This window comes from Pithys albifrons, chromosome 20 (assembly GCF_047495875.1).
Source record: "Pithys albifrons albifrons isolate INPA30051 chromosome 20, PitAlb_v1, whole genome shotgun sequence".
Taxonomy (NCBI): domain Eukaryota; kingdom Metazoa; phylum Chordata; class Aves; order Passeriformes; family Thamnophilidae; genus Pithys; species Pithys albifrons.
The window spans coordinates 11,165,502-11,180,711 of record NC_092477.1 but is presented as its reverse complement, the minus strand read 5'-3'; the positions used below and the strand labels follow the sequence as shown (position 1 = coordinate 11,180,711).

Sequence of the window (15,210 nt, the reverse complement as noted above, 5' to 3'; positions counted from 1 at the left end):
GAGGCACAGGGGATGAGGTCAGGAGCAGGCTGGAGGGTGGGGAGGGACAGACAGCCAACTGTGGGACACCCAAACCCTTCCAAGAGCACCTACCCATGATGCAGAGCCAAGGGAGGCTGCAGGAGCCTCTGGTGGCACTTGGAATAACTCGTGTTGCTTTTTAAACATGCTGCAACTGAACTGCATACACAGAATTGCTGCTTAACTGCTTCAAGAATTTTGTGGAGAAACACCAGTTTGGAGTTGCCAAGGCTGTTTCACAAGGTGAGAAAAAGAACCAACAAATCATGACTTTCACTTTATAAAACGTTACAAAAGAGTAGTAAAGGTCACTGGAATACTTTTGATGTTTAAAATCACATGATGCCCAACATCAACATGATGCACTGTAGACAGCACCAGTGGACACAGGCACCACTGGAGTTGCCCTCTGTGTTTTGATGGTAGTCAAAGCTTGGTGGCAGAGTGATGGCCTGGACCAGACACACTCAGGCTGCAGGTTCACCTGGTTCCTCCAGCCCCTCCAAGTCCCACTGCAAGAAGTTAAGTCCTCCCTTCTGCTTTGTTTCTTGTGCTCAATCCTGATCAGTCAGCAACTACTGCAGGATACACCTCTCCTAAGACACTACAAACAAGGCAACAGCCAGTTTGGGATCTTAAAGGGAAGGTAAATGAGGAAACTTCCTGAACTTGATTGTAGAAATAATCATGGAGATACCACATGGCTCGGGTACCTTCGGCTGCTCTGCTGAAACACCCACCAGCTCCCAAGGGAATGGACAGGTGTTTGCCAAAGCCTGGGAAGGCTCTTGAGTGGAGGTTCTTGGACAGCCCAGGGAGAGGGATGGACACTCAAGATACACCCAGTCCTTTGCTGGGATGAGGCAATCCAGGCTCTTCCCCAAACTGGTTCATGAACCTTCAAGGACATGGGGCTAAAAATCTTAACAACATCGTGCAAGGATGTGAAAGTGCTGCAATCTGGAAGTAAAAGTGTTGCCACCATCAGTAGGTCTGCAAACCACCCAGAGCCAAGACCCCCAGGCTGACGACACAGGAATTCCAGCCCTCACTGCCTGACCCCAGAGGAAACAAACCCTGGGCTCGAAGCTCAGGCTGCCACACCAAAGCACTACAGGAACACTGGGCTCAGTCTGCACTTTGACAGTTGCACAATGAAAAACCTCAACCAAAAAACCAAACAGCCAACAGTTGTCTGAAAAACCAGTTATTAGATTGCTTGAAATGAGTTGAAATGAAACTCCCCCAGATTTTATTGGACTACTCAGATATTGATTCTGCTGTGCTCAGTCTGCAGCACAGAAATGCACCTTGCCACAAATCCCATCTGGGTGCTGGGCCACAAACATGCACTGGAAATGTCTAGGGTTGTTTTTCCTTGCTCCCTCTCCCGTGGCCCACAACTGCCAGTGCACATCAATAAAATAAAGCAGGAATTCCAGACAGTACTTTCTTTGTTCCCTGCCTGCCACGACACGGAGAGATGGAAGAGCACGGGGAGCTCAGGCAGCAACAGCAACATGTGACACTTGGCAGAGCTCCCACCTCCATCCTGGTGGTCTCTATGGTGGTCACCACCTGGCTGCATCTCTGAGGGCTTCTGGACTAGACCTGCAGGTAACCCTGGGGATCCTGTCAGCCTTCCTGCTCCCAGGAATTCCCTCCTGGTGCAGGATCCCCGTGGGAGCTGGGGGTGTTCAGCCTGGAGAAGAGGAGGCTCAGAGGTGACCTCAGCACTGTCTGGAACTGCCTGAAGGGAAGTTCTGGCCAGGTGGGGGTTGGTCTCTTCTCCCAGGCACTCAGCAATAGGACAAGGGGGCACGATGGGCTCAAGCTCTGCCAGGGGAAATTGAAGTTGGAGAGCAGAAAAAAATTCTTTGCAGAGAGAGTGCTCAGGCCTTGGAATGGGCTGCCCAGAGAGGGGGTGGATTCCCCATCCCTGGAGGTTTTTCAGCTGAGCTTGGCCGTGGCACTGAGTGCCATGATCTGGTAAAGGGACTGGAGTTGGCCCAAGGGTTGGACTTGATGATCTCGGAGGTCTTTTCCAGCCCAATCAATTCTGATTCTATGACTGTAGGCTGGGAAGGCACAGACAGGTCAAACACACCGGGACAGGTCAAACCCACAAGGGTATTTTAACTTGAGTGGCATAAACACTCTTGGTTTCACCCAGAGGCACAGGCACACCCCCAGTTCATCCAACCACCTGAGCTGGGACATGGATGGGTCACACTCTGGGCAAGGTCCTCCCCTTTTCTTGTCATTATTTGATGATTCTGGATCCTCACCCCAAATTCTCTCAGGTTCTAAAATTCATGCAATGCCTTGACACAAACCACCACCATTATAGATTTTTTTTTCCCCACATGAAAAGGGAATGAAACAATTAAACCCCAGGCCCTGCAGTGTGCAAAGAGCTGCTCCAGAGCTCCAAGAAAGCCCTTCCATCTCCGCGGCCGTCCAACACCCGCGTGCCTGTGATGCGGTGCCAGCAGCACGCTCTGTGCTTCATGGCTCACTTCACAAGGCATGAGCCCAGCCCCCAGAAACTGCCAGAGTGTTCTCCCCAGCCCTGCAGATGTTTCAGCTCCAGTGGGTTTCCCAGTGAGCCCACCAACATCCCTCCCTGCTGCCCTGCCCGCGTGGCACGGGGTGGGCAGGGAGAGAGAGGAGCAGCTGGGACACAACAGCTCTGTAATTCTGCTGTTAGCTTTTTTCTTTAAAAACAAAAAGAAATAAAAATTCATGCTTGCAGCATAAACATGAGCTGGGCTGGTACCTCACTCCTCCCTCAGCGGGATGTGCTCATCCTTCCACTTCCAGCTCATCCACTCCCGAGGCGCATCCCTGCCCGGACAACGGCACCCACACCCTCCCAACAACTCCAAACCATCCCCATGCTGGGAAGGACAGTTGTGTTCTTCCCTAAACGACCTTCCCTTCTCAATTCATCCAGCATCCCACAGGACGTGCAGGAGTTGTGAAGTTCTTGGACAGCACAGGCAAAGCTCTGGAGAAGGTGCCCAGGAGCGAGTCTAAGCCTCGGACTGAGCAGCACAGAGTGTTCTGGATGGGCTGGAGCCCTCTTGGAGCAGCCAAGCACAGCCCATGGCCCTGCCAGAGCCGTGGCACAGATCCTGGGAGCTGTCTGATGAGTCAAGAAGTCTCGTTGTTGGACCCACTACACAGCCTGGGAATTAGTCAATCCTCCTCTTTTGCCTGGGGAGGGGGGGCTGGCCCCAAACCAAATATTGGGTAAGCTGAAAAAGAGCTACTTAAAAAAAACAACAAACCCAAACAGATAAAATGCAGGAGCAGGATCCATGTTCCAATGGGACAACTATTTTGGAGGAATGGGGGAAAAGCTGAAGCCATGACAGCAAATGATTGTTTGCTGTTCTCCCATTCCCCTTCTCCGAGAGCCCTAAAAAGGCTCCGCACCATCCGGCTCACGTTACACTGGGATCAACCAGAGCAGAGCCTGGGGCCGTGTCCTGCCCAAGGGCACGGGCACAGAGAGCTGCCAAGGAGCCCAGCACCTCCCAGAGCCCTGCCCCAGCCTCCAACACCAGCATTCCCAGCTCCCAGGCAAGCCCAGCCCAGCGGGGAGAACACATGGAGCTGTGGGGCTGCTTGTTATGGGGTTCATTTCCATGGGCACCAATGCAGAAACTCAACACAACCTTCCCAACTCCCACTTTTTCCAAAGCTTTTCCCTCTCCCTCCTTTTCATCCACCCCCCCTCCCCAGTTCTCAAAATCCAATTATAGCACGACTCTCTCAGCAGGGGTCAGTGTGGAATAAGAATCGCCCGAGTTAATGGACATGAGACCAAGAAAGATTAATGCCTAAATGGTTTCAAAAGTTGTATGATGCCGATTTCATTAACATTTTAATTGTAATGTATCTTTTTAATCTTCTTTCACACTAATGGTTTTATATGCTTCAAAAAAAAGAAAAAAAAACTGCTGACAACAAAAATATCAACATACCAAAATTAACAGACGGAACTGAGTGCTGTAATGGGAACTGAATGAAATGCAGAAAACCATGTTAATGATGCATTAAGAGTAGAAACCGTGCTCAGACAAGAGTCAAAAATTCAGAGCTACACTTGCAAGCCCTGCTTTTGTCTTCCCCAGGTGTTCAGCACGACCCCAGGTGTCTTTCAGCAGGGTTGTGCTCCAGCAATAACCTCAACAGCAGCACCAAGTGCATAAATTCACTCAAAAAAGGGTGCTTGAAAGCTGGAAATTAATCTAATTTAAGCAGGATGATAGAGAGGAGCAGCAGAGTCAGGGGAGAGGGTTGTCCATCACCCCCTTCACTGAATGGCACCCCTGTGGCTGTTGCTGCTCTGTGGGCTCAACCCACAGACAGCAAAGATCCTGCTGCAACCACCGTGCAAAATTTTGTTTTACTTAATTAGAAGACAATTAAACCTAAGCAATAATGTTTCATTAAGCATGGGCATGTATTGATGGTGGTAGGATGGATAAAGGGAGGCAGGCACAGAAGGAGAAGATAATTGCAGAGCAGACAAATGAAGTTTCAAACAACTTTTGTTTGTAGAAATGAGGGGCTGCAGCTCCAGGGGTGATCCAAGAACCACAGCATTTTCCTTCACAGTCCACCAGAACTTGTTAGAAGGGACAAGATTCAGTCAGAAGGATGCAAACCCTTCATATGACCATGAGCAAATCATAAACTTTACATTTGCAAGGAGAATGTGATCCCAACCACAACACAGCAAGCAAAAAGCACAATATCCTGCTCAGATCCAGTCCTTTAGTTTGCCTGAGCTGCTGCAGTGCTGGGCAGGTTTCCAGGGAAGGGGAACCTGTGGAGGAGGGTTATTCCTGTTTGTGGGAATTTCATTCCTATGGGATCTCAGCCATGAGCTTTGCACCCAGCAAGGCACCTCTCCCAGGAGGGATCTGTGCTCCTCCAGGCCAGCCAGGCACATCTTATCCCCCTGGAAGTCTCCCACCAGTGCTGCTCAGGCCCACCTGTCTGTTCCCTTGGAAATGAAGTTATTTTAACCACCTTCCAATGCATAAATCCTCACTCTCCACTTCTTTTGGGCACCATGCCCTTTGCATGGCACACCTTGAAACACCAACTCTTTATTAATAGACACACCTGCCTGTGCAGCCTCATGCCCTGAGAGCCCAGGGTGCCCTGGAGAGCCCTGGGCACCAAAACATCACCCCTGCTCTGCCATGTCACACCTGAGCACCTCCCAGAATATCTCTGCAAGGAGCACTGCTCTCCCCAAACCTAATTCCCATTGTCACAGAATCAGAGAATCAGTTGGGTTGGAAGAGACCTCCGAGATCATCAAGTCCAACCCTTGATCCAACCCCACTTTGATCACCAGATCATGGCACTCAGTGCCACATCCAGTCTCACCTTAAAAACCTCCAGGGATGGAGAATCCACCACCTCCCTGTGCAGGCCATTCCAATGCCTGATCCCTCTCTCTGTAAAGAACTTCCTGATATCCAACCTAAACCTCCCTTGGCACAGCTCAAGCTGTGCCCTCTTGTCCTACTATTGGGTGCCTGAGAGAAGAGATCAAACCCCACCTGGCTACAACCTCCTTTCCTAAAGCTTCACATCGTCAGAGCATAAATGTTTGTCCTATGACAGGGAGAACTGGCATGGAAAACATGTCCCCCCACACAAAATATATATATATCTGAGGCTGCCATGTGCTCCCCCAGCAGATCCCACGGCAGGAACGCGCGTGTGGAGCGGAGCCAGCGCTGGCACTGCACACAGGACCCACCACGGCTCTGCCACCGACCCACGAGGCTGAGGAAGCACAACCTGCACCCCCCCTGAACTTGCAATTCCCTGCACATGCTGCTGAGAGTCAGCCCCCCCAGCCTGGCAGGGATGGAAAACACAGAATCATAGAATTACAGAATGGATGGGGTTGGAAAAGACCTCCGAGATCATCAAGTCCAACTCTTGGTCCAACTCCAGTCCCTTTACCAGATCATGGCACTCAGTGCCACGGCCAAGCTCAGCTTAAAAACCTCCAGGGATGGGGAATCCACCCCCTCTCTGGGCAGCCCATTCCAATCCCTGAGCACTCTCTCTGCAAAGAATTTTTTCCTCATCTCCATCTCCAATTTGCCCTGGCAGAGCTTGAGCCCATCGTGCCCCCTTGTCCTATTGCTGAGTGCCTGGGAGAAGAGACCAACCCCCACCTGGCCAGAACTTCCCTTCAGGCAGTTCCAGACAGTGCTGAGGTCACCTCTGAGCCTCCTCTTCTCCAGGCTGAACACCCCCAGCTCCCTCAGCCTCTCCCCACAGCACTTGGGCATAGGACATCGGGCTCCTCTGCCCAGCTCAATAACCCCAAAGAGCCCCGACTGCTGCAGAGGAGACGCTGCTCAGGGAAGAGGAATTTTCTTCTGCTGTTTTAACAGATGATGAATAGATCCTGATATTGGTTTTACAGCCGTGGGGATGACACCGGGAGGTGAAGTGTTTAATCTCAGCCCAGTGACTATATATGGGCACTGTGATGGAGTCACCTCCCTCCCCTCTCGCTCCCCTGCCCTTCGCTCCTGGCACTGGGCTCTGCAGCAGAACTGGCACGGCTTGGGCACAAATCAGCAGACTCCCCACGTCCCTGTGCTCTCTCTCCCCTTTTCCCAATCATTTCTGGCTTCTAAAAACCTTAAATTGGGAGAAAAGCAGAGAGAATGCACAAATACTCAGTGGGGAAAAAAACCCAACAAGCTAAAACATTTTAAGTGTTTTATAGATAATTGTTGCATGGGGGAAAAAAAAAACCCACCTGTCAAGGTACTTGTGCTTAAATGTACAGTTCATAATCACTTGGAAGTTTAAAAGAAATAAATAAAATCAATCTTTTGGTGAAAAGTGTATCAATTTGTTCAACCCACACAGACTGGTTTGCTTGTGGAGGGGAAGTTTGTGGCTGCTGAAGCAGGAGCAGCGATTCCTGCACCCCCATCCACCCACCTAGGGGAAAAAATGCACTGAAATATTTGTCTTCATAGGAAATCTAACACACAAAAATGCACTTGACATGCAAAATTCTTTTAAAAGTGTGACGTGAGGACCTCTAAAAAGCCTGAGGGCAAACTGCGACAGCCCCGGGATCACACACAGCACAAACCCCGTGCCAAGGGCTATTTATCTTCATTTTATCCCACTCAGTCTGAGCTTTCGGGGGGTCTCAGTCACTGTAATAAAGAATTGCTCCAACACCCCCATGCCAAGCCCTGCCAAGGGGCTGCCAACACCAGCATCGCCCCCATCCCTCTGCCCCAGCCCAGCCTGGGCATGAGGAGCAGTGGGGACCCTTCACCAGGCTGAGCCTCCCAGCAGGGAAGAGCAGGGGGAGCTGCACTCCCTCCCTCCACCATGTGCATGGCAGGCTCTGTCCCAGCAGCCCGACTTTTATTACCTCCGTCCCCATTTAGGAGCAACCACATGACAAAGCTGAGCACAATCCTGCCCAGGGAGCTCGCCTGGGATTGCCTCTCCCTCCCTGGCATCACAGCATTTTAGCAAGTTTTCCCCTTAGCAGCAGAATTTGTGGCTACAAAGAATGTAAGATTTAATTTTTTTTTTTTTAAATTCCTGTTCTGCCTCCAAACATTCACTTAAAAACAAGTTGGGCTTAAAAAAAAAAAAAGCCCCAACAAAAAAATAAACCACTAATGAATCACAGTTCCTAGCAAATGAGCAATTGCAGTTGACACAATGAATTATGCCTGAAGCAAGCTGGGAAACATATTTTGCAAATGATCTCATCCACAGGCAAACCTGGCATGACACTTGATTTGCTAAAAAAGACACAAAGCCTGTCAAAATTCCTGTCACTTCACAAATAAAGTCAGGTAGAGAAAACCAACAGCCTCACCCTCTTTTAAGCACGCTTCACCTATTCCTCAATTGCTTCACAGGCTTGATTTAATAAAAAAAAAAAGCCCACACCACCCTCCTGTAGGTGTGCCCATCCCAGTGGGTGCTGAGGGCTGTTGGATCCGCTGCCACTTCCCTGGATGAGGAATAAATGGGCTGGGAAGCTGCTCTTTGGATGCCAAACTCAGGCTCAGCTCGATTTGAAGCCTAATTGCAGCAAGATCCGATGCTCGTTCTGGCCATTAGGTATGGCAGGGAACTCACAATTCCCTTTCATTTCCTCCAGCTGAATGCCTGGGGTTTATTTCTTACATTGCATTCAAGTAAACTCCAAGAAAGGTAGGAAAAAGGGGGGTAAAAAAGCCATTAAAGTGTAGCCCCTCTGCTCCTCAGCATCCCTGGAGCTCCCTGGGAGCAGTTCCACTCAGCCCAGCACATCCCACCCTATTTCCCCACCTGAAAAGCTGCTGGCTCAGAAAACCTGGAAAAATTCAAACCTATGGCTGAACCCTCCCTTCTAACCCCATTTTGTCAGGCTTGAGTATTTTTAACCACAGAGCAAAGCAGGAGCCGAGTCCCAGCACCCTTTCACAGGTTGTTCTGTGCTGTTTGTCCCCAATCCACGTCACCCCAGTGCCAGGCTCAGTCCTGGTGTGTCACCAGAGCTGGCACATCCCTGCCAAGCCCAGCACGAGCCCTCCAGAAGGCCTGGCAGGGACAACAGAGGCCTTTGGAACAAGACAGTCTAAAATAAATATTCCCATTCCAAGGTGAGCTGGTTTGTGTCCCTGGCTGGGAAAGCACAGGCCAGTCTGGAGGTTTGTCCCGAGCCAGCCCGGAGCTCACCGGGTGGATCAGGCTCTGGCAGGAGCTCTCTTGGCTCTTCTCCCCTGAGCACCTCCCAACACTCCAGCTGGGATTTGAGCCAAAGCCTCGTCCACAAGGGACTCACCTGGATGCTACAGGCAGCACCAAGTTCAAGGAGAGGGGTTTTTCTTCCCAGGACTGGAGCAGTGAGGATGCTCTGTGTCCCCCAGACCTGTCCCTGGTACCTGCTGAGAGGAACCAAAACCCACCTCCTGCCTCAAATCCCAGCAGGCTCCTTTAGGAAACACCGAGTCATGGCTGGGGAAAGGAAAAGGCTTTTATGTTGCCAGAGGGCTCCGAAAATATCACTTCCAAAGTCATCCAGCATCAAGGCATGCACCTCAGCTAATGGCATCCATCTGCTAGAACAAAGGGGGCTCTGGGAAAAGTTTGGGGAGCCCTGAACAACAATTTGGGGAGTTCTGCACAGCCACAGCCCAGCCAACACACAGACTCCATCTGTGGCCCCAGTGGGCCCCCTCCCATGCTGCAGAGCCCCCCTGCTCCTGCCCTGCTGCCTGGTTTTACCCCACTCTCTGTACTCCCAGCTGCCTTGGGAGGATTTTTTTTGACAAATTTTAAGTTCCAGAAATCCATCCTCACCCTCCAGTGTCCCAATACGACAGTTTTTCCCCCGTGAAGCCTTAATTAAAAGGCCTCTGCAGGAGGAAAAACCCCAAAACGCAGCAGTTACAGGCACAGAAGGACATTTATTCTCAGGAGGAGGAGAACTCTCATTATTTTACCTTTGACGCTTACTTCAAATCCAACTACTACCACCTGCATCATCCACACCTTGGGGTCACAGACTCATTCCCCTCAGCAACTCAGCTCATTGGATCAGCTCAGCTTTATACTTTTTAGTCTTAAACGTCTCTAATTTCAGAGCAGGCTGTGAATCAGGCAGGGTTTGGGCTCAGCCGTGCGGGGATGCTGCAGTTTGGAGCAGCACCGGCTCTCCCGGGGCCCCCCGTGCCAGAGTCCCCCTGCTCTCCCCATGGACAGGCAGCAATTTTCCCGGTTTGTTTACCGATTCCAGCTTCTCCTGCTCTTTAATATTTCAGCGGGAGAAGGTGAGCCGGCTCGCCAGCCCCGCAATTACCCAGGGCGAGAGGCAAACACTTGGCAGGCTCAGAGCACATCAAGCCGCCCGCAAACCTCGCAAATGCCTCCGGAAAGGAGCGGGGGGAGGAGAAAAAAAGGGAATATTCAAATTAATGACCCGGCGGGTAATGGAGACTTGGCTGGAAGTGATCCTGCACTTTGCCATCGGTCGGGCCGGCCGAGCAGCACGCGATGTATCGCTGGCGTTGGCTTTTCCTACGGCAGGGAAGATGTTTGGAGAAGTCCTTGAGCGCTGGAACTCCAGGCGCTGCAGTGGGCAGGGGAGCGCCGGCGCTCCCGACCCAAACCCGATTTTTTTAGCCCTTTTTTTCCACCTCCAAGCTCAGAGCCCCCCGCGCTGCGATGGGGGCACAGCCGATGGGGAGACCCCCCATGAGAACCCCCCAGGAGGGCACCCCGCACGGCTCGGGGGTCCTTCCCCAAACCCCAATTTCAGCCTTCTGCTGGATTTTGCCTTTTCATATCCCCCCTTTCACAGCCTTTCCCCGCGCCCCGACCTTGAGCCCCGCAGCCCCTCCGGTCCAACACCCCCAATCCCCGCCTCGTGCGGGACCGGCAGGAACCCCCCGACACCTCCAGCTCCGCTCTCCACGCCGCGGAGGGTGGGGGGTCACCCCTTGCCCTCCCACCCCCGCAGCGCCCTGCACACCCCGAAGGACCCCCGGAGAACCCCCGAGGATGCGGGCGAGGGGCGCGATGCGGTGTGTGCCCCCAAACCCGGGCTGGGGGCGCGATGCGGTGTGTCCCCCACTCCAACCCCGGGGGCGATGCGGTGTGTCCCCCCAAACCCAGGCTGGGGGGGCGATGCGGTGTGTGCTCCCAAACCCAGGCTGGGGGGGCGATGCGGTGTGTGCCCCCAAACCCAGGCTGGGGGGGCGATGCGGTGTGTCCCCCCAAACCCAGGCTGGGGGGGCGATGCGGTGTGTGCCCCCAAACCCAGGCTGGGGGGGCGATGCGGTGTGTCCCCCCAAACCCAGGCTGGGGGGGCGATGCGGTGTGTGCCCCCAAACCCAGGCTGGGGGGGCGATGCGGTGTGTCCCCCCAAACCCAGGCTGGGGGGGCGATGCGGTGTGTCCCCCATCCCAAACGCGGCGCTGGGGGGGCAATGCGGTGTGTCCCCCATCCCATCCCAGCCCCGCGCCGGGCGCTGCGGCGGCTGCCGCGTTCCCGCGTTCCCGGTGCGGGGCCGGTGCGGGGTGCCCGGCCGGGGGTGTCCCCCCACCCCAGCCCGCGGTCCCGGCGCGGGGCTCACCTGCGGGGCGCCGGCCCCGAGCCTGCCCTGGGCCTGACGCGGCGGGGCCGGGCGGCGGCGGCGGCGGCAGGAAGTGATTCCAGCCGCTCCTCACATGGACTTTCCCTGACCTCGCCCAGCAGCCCCGCTCGGCTCAGCCCAGCCCGGCGCGGCCGCACCGGCACCGGCACCGGCCGCGGCTGCGGGGCCGCCCCGGGGCGGGGGAGCGGCGGGGGCGGCCCCGGCCCCGCGGGGGGCGGGACCCCCGGACCCCCCCGAGCCCCCCCCGGCCCCGCTGCCCCCGCGGGAGGGGCGGGCACGGCCCGGGCACGGGGACGGGGCGGGCACGGCGGGACCGGGAGCGTTCCCTCGGGGCTTCGGTTATTCCACGTACTTTATTTATTTTATTTTTAATTTAATTTAATTTTATTTTATTTTACTTTAATTTTACTTTATCTTATTCTGTCTATATTTATTCCATATTTGTTTTATTCCATATTTGTTCTGTTTGTTCTATTCCATTCTATCTTATATTTATTTATTCTATATTTATTTTATTCCATATGTGTTCTATTCTATTCTATTCTATTCTATTCTATTCTATTCTATTCTATTCTATTCTTTGTATTCTATTCTATACCATTCCATTCCATTATATTTATTTTATTCCATATTTGTCTTATTCCATATTTATCTTATTCCATATTTATTTTATTCCATATTTGTTCTATCCTATCCTATCCTATCCTATCCTATCCTATCCTATCCTATCCTATCCTATCCTATCCTATCCTATCCTGTTCTTTCCTATCCTATCCTGTCCTGTCCTCTCCTATTCTATTTCACTCATTTTTACTTTATTTTACTCTACGTCGTGATTTTATTTTATTGTTACTTTCTATTTTTATTTATTTATTATTTTACTCTGTTTTACTATTCCTTTACATTTATTTCATTTTATTATTTCATATTTTATTTTCTATGTTTTATTTTTCTTTTGATTTTTCACTCCATTTTATTATTTCTTTTTTTTTATTTCAGTTTCTTGTTTTACTTTTCAATTTATTTTTCCTTTCTTTTTTCCACTTCTTTTTATACTTTTTCATTTATTCTTACTCCCTTTATTATTGGTTTTACCCTTTATTGCATCCCCAGGGATTCCACATCCCAAGGATTGCTCCCAGCTCTGCATCCTCCATCCCAACTGCTCCCCCACATCCCTGGGAAGCACCACGGGAAGCTCGGGGGGCCCAGAGCTCCCATCCCTGGGAAAACCCACTGGAGTTTTGCTCACCACAGAGCTGGCTGAGGTGGGACTGCTCGAGCCCTGCGGGCACATTTCCATTCCAAATCTCATCCTGTAGCCTGAAAAAAAACAAAAAGTCATTTCACTTTGTTGCTTCTGTAAGCCCAAAATATTAAAATCAGCACATTTGCATGATGAAAGAGTGTGGTGTTGGCCCTACGTCTGCTAAAGAAATTTCAAAGGAGTAACAAAACCCTCTTTAAAGCACCTCTGTTTGCTGTCTCTTTTGCATGTGAGATTGTGTCAGAACTTCTTTGAATCTGGAAGTTTCTTCCTTCTCACACTCACCAACATTTATCATTCCGAGGCTGCCTTAAAATCTGCAGTGAAATATCCCCATATTTTAAAAATCAACATTGGATGCCTAGAACTGCTCAAGGCTGAGGAATTTCATTAGCACTTGACACTTTAAAAAACAGTGTCAGGTCGGGACAAACACATTTTCTTTTCTGCTCAAGATAAAATCAAGGGTTTTTTTTTTTTTAGAAATGATGCATGAGAAATATGTCCCAAAACTGCATTCTGAGCAGAGCAGTTTTATTCCCTTCTAATGTGACATTCCCTTGGTTTTCACTGAGCACCTCAACGTCAGCTCCTCGGGAGCTGTGGTGGTAGGAAAAAGGGAATGGCTTTAAGCTGAAAGGGGAGATTTAAGTGGGATATTGGGAAGAAATCCTGCCCTGGGCGGGTGGGCAGGCCCTGGCACAGGTTGCCCAGAGAAGCTGTGGCTGCCCCATCCCTGGGAGTGTCCAAGGAGCAACCTGGGCTAAGGGAAGGTGTCCCTGGAATGAGAAGGGCTTTAAGGTCCCTTCCAACCCAAACCATTCCATGATTCTACACCTGCATGGACACCCCCTCCCCACTTCATGGAGAAGGGAATTGGCCACCTGCCAGCAGAGCAGGGCAGAGCTGCTGATTTCATTCCAGTTCAAATATATGAAATAAATTAAATACCTTCTGCAAGAGCTGCCTTGGCATAGGAGATGCCCCAGGTGTGCCCAAACTACCCCACCCATGTCCTAGATCCACAGCACTGCTCCTCAGGATCAAACATCCCTGTGGGATGGCCAGAACTGTCCCCCTGTCCCTTCTTGGGCACCACAGCCCATGCCAGGCCATCCCCGTGTCACAGAGGACGTGGGGACACGACTCAGGTAATTTGTGTTGCCCTGAGATGCTCCATTGACCTGCTCTGCTCTCCAGCTCAGCACAGGGATGTGGGTTTGGAAGCCCCGAGCACCTCTCCAAGGGCCACAGGAATTCCAGCCACATCCAGGGAAAGCTGCAGGGAAAACTCCTGTTCTTCTCAGGAGAGAAAACCCGAGCTCTGTGACTCGCCCGGGGCCTCCCCAGCTCTGAAGGAGCCTGTTAATGCTCCAGCCCAGGGAGCATCTTCCCTCCCTTCAGCCAGGGACATTTTAGAAATGCTCTGTGATGGAGAAAGAAACATTCCTTAAGTACTATTTGATGTCTCGGAATGGCTCCGGGGCGAGAGAAAACATGTTTATTTACTACTATGCTGATTTTAATGCGAAAGATTGGTTCAGTGACTGGAGGAAACAAACAGGCAACATTTTCCATAATGTCTGCAAAGTGTTCTTGGGCTGCGGAAATATTTTCTTTCTCTCTCTCTCTCTCTCTCTCTCCTCTGCATTTTTTTCAGTCTAGCATTTCAAATTGAAGAATGGCTTGAGGGCTGAAGAAATCACTTGATAAAATACCCAACATTTACATTCTTGCAGGAGGAAAACTAACTTTCTGATTTTTTTTCCATCTGAACAGTGGGTTAGTGAAGCAGAAGAAACATTCCTGCAGCATCCCAAGTCCCTTTAACCCTTTCTGGCTGCAGCTCTTCAGTTAAACTTCAGCTCTTCACTGCAAATCTTCAGGGATTTTGTTCCTTCTCTGAATTCTGAGCTCTAAGGACACTGAAGGTGGTTAAAATACACTTTGCCTCTTGCTTTACAGGTGTATTTCTGGATGTCTGTGCCTGGCTGGGGATCAGCCCATGGCAAGGCCTCATTGCACCAATCTCTGTTTTATTTTGTACAGAGATTTGACTTTCCAGCAACCTTGGGAATGAAAAAGACCTTCAAGGACTTTCTGACCTTCCTGCCTGCAGAGATGCTGCTGTGGGGATGCCCATGGATGTGGCTGAGGTGTGTCATGGACACATCCCCAGCACTCTGCTGTGTGGGAATCACCCTGAGCACCCCTTGGGGCAGCTCCAGCTGGAAGAAGATGCTGGAAGACATGCAAAAATTAAGGAGTCTGCTGAGAGAGTGATTTTCCTGCAGCAATTCTTCAGAGGACTTTGCAAAGCAGATCAGTTGTCGTATTAGGAGGAATTTTTGGAGTTTGCTTTGCTGTACCTCCCCAATATGATCAATATTTGAGCTACAAGGCCTCTGGTAGGCAGAGAAAATCACCTGCTCCCAGAACCCTTCCCTTTGATGGCCCATTTAGCCACCACTTCAGCACAACTGGCATTCAGGGAGGGAGGAGAGGACGGGGCAGCTCCATTGCAGCTGAATGGAGTTCATTGGGATTAACATAATTTATGACCAGCAGCAAATAACAAACCAAAATGTATCTCAAACTCTTGTTCACGTGCTTTGTTTATTTATTCCAGAGGGATTTGCCTTCAGCAGAGTGGAGTGGGGGGATGTGGTTGTGGTCCCACAGGGCAGGGACTGTCTGGGTACAAACCTCTCAGCCACAAAGCTCCCAGCAGGGCTGGAGGGACGTG

The 15,210-nt window shown here is 51.2% G+C and overlaps 1 protein-coding gene across 1 annotated transcript in view; it reads right to left on the bottom strand.

The window, feature by feature from the left end:
* Positions 1-11,546, bottom strand: part of NACC2 (NACC family member 2) — a 63,705-nt gene extending 52,159 nt beyond the window's left edge. Inside the window, exon 1 of the mRNA XM_071574473.1 lies at positions 11,177-11,546. The gene's annotated coding sequence lies outside the window, so the exon portion shown is untranslated. The remainder of the gene's footprint in view (positions 1-11,176) is intronic.
* Positions 11,547-15,210: the final 3,664 nt, after the last annotated feature.